Source organism: Macrobrachium nipponense, chromosome 6, assembly GCF_015104395.2.
Source record: "Macrobrachium nipponense isolate FS-2020 chromosome 6, ASM1510439v2, whole genome shotgun sequence".
Taxonomy (NCBI): Eukaryota; Metazoa; Arthropoda; class Malacostraca; order Decapoda; family Palaemonidae; genus Macrobrachium; species Macrobrachium nipponense.
This window is the reverse complement of record NC_061108.1, coordinates 29,262,068-29,266,664: the sequence shown is the minus strand read 5'-3', so window position 1 is coordinate 29,266,664 and position 4,597 is coordinate 29,262,068. Positions and strand designations below refer to the sequence as shown.

At 50.8% G+C, this 4,597-nt stretch overlaps 1 protein-coding gene across 1 annotated transcript in view; it reads right to left on the bottom strand.

The window, feature by feature from the left end:
- The window catches only part of LOC135216667 (uncharacterized), a 130,027-nt gene extending 125,791 nt beyond the window's left edge, over positions 1-4,236 (bottom strand). Inside the window, exon 1 of the mRNA XM_064252055.1 lies at positions 4,076-4,236. The gene's annotated coding sequence lies outside the window, so the exon portion shown is untranslated. The remainder of the gene's footprint in view (positions 1-4,075) is intronic.
- Positions 4,237-4,597: the final 361 nt, after the last annotated feature.

Genomic DNA, 4,597 nt, shown 5'->3' with positions numbered 1-4,597 from the left:
GGTGGGAGCAGCGATCCTTCCGTGAGGTCGTTGTGCTGACGAATCAGCGCAATAACCTCGCAAAGTTTCCTCTGGATCTCAGGAGTGACTGCTTCCTGCGGAGTCGGACCGTCCAGTCCCTCAACAGGGGTGGGCAACTCCCGAGACCCGTCCTCCTCAAGGAGAGGAACAGCGACAAACCCCTCTCGGTCTGTTCCAACCACCTGTGCGTACGACCTGGCTGGTCGAGAAACCGTGCCTGGTACGTACGACGCCGTGGTGGGATCCTGAGGGGTCACCCCTCACGATCACTCCTCAATACCTCGCCCCTCCCGGTTGTTAATCCGAGGAGGTTGAAGGTATGGAAGAGGCAGACCTGACGCTCCCTCCTCGCTCGCTGGCAGAACCAGCGGGCTTGGAAGACTGCAGGCGATCGCCAACCCGCGGTGGCGATCGAGCTGCAGACCTAGTCGAGCCGTCTCGCTGTGGAGAACGGCTGGACGAGAACAGCGGCTCCGTCTCGTGTGTCAGAGGAGCTGGTGCTGGTCGCCGTACCCGATCGCTCTCTGTGAGAGTGACGGTCAGGCGACCGGCGAGCTCCACTGTCACGGTGAGATCGGTGCGTATCCTCACGGTGCGTCAGTTCGCTGGTACCAGCGTGGCTGGTGCCGGCGAACGGGGGGACCTCTTCCCAGCCTCAGCCCGTGGCCGGTCATGGACCGTCACGTCCGCCCGGGTAGCCAGCTGCTCGCCGCAAGAGCGAGAGCTGGTCTGGTGAGAGTCGCGTGAGCGGCTGTCACCAGTCTTCCGCCCCGTGCCGTGAACCTGACGCTGAGCGAACTCAGAGGTCTGGTTCCTGGCTGCACGGTCGCTGGTAAGCGACGTACACTCGGTACCTCTCGCGAACGAGAGGCCGAGACGGACCCTGCTGCTGTGGCCGAACCACTGACAGCAGGTGAGGAAGTGCCGGTGTTAGCCGGCACTCCTCTGGTCCCCGTAGTCTTCTTCCTTGCGGAAGAAGAGACGGGTCCTGCCCCCGAAGGAGCTGGGTGACCAGCGGAAGAACCCCCCCGTCTCACCAGAGCGAGACGGGCCCTTAGAAGTTCCCGAAGGAGACTTCTTAGGGGGGGGGGTGGGGGGGAGGCGACCTTCTTCTTCTTCGGCAGGGGAGCCTTAGAAGACGAAGGGGAAGAGGCGGCAGACGACGACGAAGACGAAGAAGACGAAGACGAAGAAGACGATGAAGACGACGACGACACCTCCTCCTCTCCTTCTTCTTCCTCGGTCAACCTTCTCAGGACCGACGTCAGATCTGTCATCCAGAGCGGAGCCGGGGCTGCTGTTGCCGAAGCAACAGGGCCCGGAGCACCTGTCCCGAACAGATCAGCATCGGGAGCAGCGCGGCAGGAACAGGAACAACATCAGCAGGTGCAGGCATCACAGGAACGGCAGAAAACCGCAGGAGCAGGTACAGGGAACGGCAGCAGTGTCCACGTCACGTCCGTGGACAGCAGCTGGGCAGGTACAGCAGGTACGGCAGACTTGTGTAGGCGGTCTAGATGGGCGGACCAGCGGCACAGACCTCCTATGGTACGGTTCGGTGGGAGGTCCAGGGGCGAGCTCCTTCGGGCACACGAAGTCCGGTCGCGGCAGCACGGCAAACACAGGCGGCGGCATCACACTCCCCCGAGTTACGGCGACTGGCCCCTGCACCGATGTAGTGGGTGTCACAGAGACCGCGTGCTGGTGTACACCAGGTGAGGAGTTAAGCGTAGCCGGGTGTTGTAATGGTCGTGGTGGTGGTCGTGACCGTTGCATGGGTGACCGCCACGGAGCCAGCGAGATGGTAGAAGCAGCCCCTGGACACTCGGCACGCCCTGCAGCCCCAACGATGCCCACACCTGTCCGAGGTCATCCTTCGCGGCAACCGCACCTGAGGAGGCAAAAGTCGGGTGATTAGAAGGATTCCTCTACCCGTTCGCGCGAAGACGAACGGATAGAGGACCCAGAGTACACTCTACGTCAGGGTATCTAGCGCCCTCCTCCACACTCGACACGTCAGGAGAGGAGAAGGGGACCTAGACACCCCCCCCGAAGGGGAAGGCGCTGAGACGTGTAAGTTGAGCGTTGGGGGCGGCGGCAGGAAAGAAGACGAAGTGTCCGTCACCAAAGGAGTCGCGGGAGAGCTTTCCGACGACTCCTTTGCAGGCCTTCGCTTCCCTCTTGCCCTCAAATACAAAATCCACCCTGCGCTCCGATCAATTAATAACACATTACAAGGGCCTCGGCTCGGGAGCATTCGCGCCCCGACACCGAGCACACAATATGAGGGTCTATCTCCGTGAGAGAGCGGAACTTCCCGCATTTAGCCCTTCGTACGGGCATAGTCTCCGTGGGTGGGGTAGCGAGGCGAGGAGATTCCCATCATTAATTAATTGCAGTTCAATTAATATGAAAAGAGAAATGATTGTACTTACAATGAATTCTTTCATACACAAACACAACCATATACTCAAGAAAGCAAACGACGAGAAGCGGGCAGAGAGCGTCGAACACACACGTCCACTCGCTGTGAGGCCGAAAGCAAAAGTGATTTGTTTACCTCCCAGTCGCGCGCGCGCGCCTGTCGGACAAGCAGTTAACTACCGAACCCCTTGTTCGAAAGCTTACGACCTATCCAGCTGCCGCTAGTACCTTCCTATTGTAAAAGGACCGAAGGTTTGTATGCCGTGTCGGAACAAAAAAACGTGGGAGGGTCCGAAGAGAGAGAGAGAGAAGAGAGAGAGCGAGAGAGAGAGAGAGAGAGAGAGAGAGAGAGAGACAGAGAGAGAGGAGCATAACAGGGAATACTCGAATTAAAATAATACTCGCCAAGCATATTCACACTCCGGATCGTATGGACAAGAATAGTCTCACTTATGCACTGAAAGAAAGAAAGAAAAAAGAAAGGTGGAAACCTACGAAATACTTGTCTGGTGCGACCCTGAACGCAATTCCGCATGCAAAAATTTGCACAATCGAGATATTCCATGAAATTATTAACTAACAAGCTGGAAAATATATTTCCTTGATTCTTGAAATATGCCTAACCATGTAACCAACGCTTAACGCGCACATAACTTGGATTTCGTTTTTTTTTTTTTTGTTTTTTTTTTTCTTTCTTTTTTTTACACCAACTTGTCTTATTTATATTTCATTAATCAGATGCTAAACTTCTCTGTGCTTTATCAAAAGAAATCATAATAACTTTCGATTATAAGCTATAAAAAGTAAAAGAAAGTTAATTTACAAATATTAGGCCAATGCTATGACACGGTTCCTGCTGCCACTCTATGGTGAACACTTCATATCACACTTTGGGAAGCCGCAGATGTTTCTTTGGGGAAATTCTTTTTTTTTTTTTCTATTAATAAACAATTACTGAACTAACATTGATCATTCACTGGGAAATACTTGCGCGCTTATTCAGTTAATTCCACTGATTACGTATTATCAGATAAATAAGGATGACAATAATTGGAATAAAATATACTAACTGGCAACCCCATGAGTTTCTATAGAAGTACGATCAATTCTGAGATTTGTCGCTTCACTTCTGGAACTTACTGTACCAAATTCCACACTACCAATTCCAGGCCGCATTGAGAAATACTCCTAGCTATAGTAAGGCAATGGTTAGTAGGTAATACAGATGGAGCATGAAATTAGAGTATCAATGATTTGTAGGTAGCCTAATACAGATGGAGCAAGAAATTATCTTCATCAGTTAGCCTAGGTAAGTACGTAAGTAGGGGTTGTTTACCCTATAGAACACAGGACCAGTTAGGCTAGGTTAACACAACTTTACCAGTTACTAGGCTAGTACATAGCTATACTAGCTAGCTTATGTACTAGGTACTAGGCTACTAGGCTAATACCTATGGTAAGACTATATTTGACTATCTTCATGTAAAGTAAACTACCTAGGTAATTTGGCGTATCTTAGACATTTAAAAAAACAGATTAGGCCTAGTTTCTAGTCTAGTTCAGCCACTGACTTTCGCTTACTAACCTAGGTATAGCCTAAACAAAGGTTTTGCTTATGGTCTACAACTACCTGAGGTTAAGCTTCCAAGCTTATCGGTTATGCTTTTGCTTAAGTGTACATAAAACAAGCACTGTAACCAATATACAAATGACAGAATGGTGCACCATACACCTGTACTCCGATGGTTCACCAATGTAAACAAGAATTCACGGGTCCACGGTTCCTACGTGAATTTTAAAAGAAGTTACAGACCTACGAACAATCAGCGGCCGCCAAACAAACGTCTCGTAGGCGTAAGGCTCACCCAAGAATCCACCTTAAGTGAACCAACTATAGTTAATAGTTAACAAGGGAATTCAGTGTCTGTTGAAATAATGGATTAATAATATGAAAGAGAAAAGGTGTAAAGTAGCTAAATAGCTGTCTACCTGACAGGCACAGGTTAGTGTGGCTGCAACTGTGTTAAGGAGTGAGCCCTCAAGGAACCGGGAAGGACAAGAGCACAAAATTGTAAGGGTACCTAAAATTGTGATTTATTTATTAAGAAAATTATTTTAATCATAGCTCAGCTCACAGGAGCGAGCAATGGTC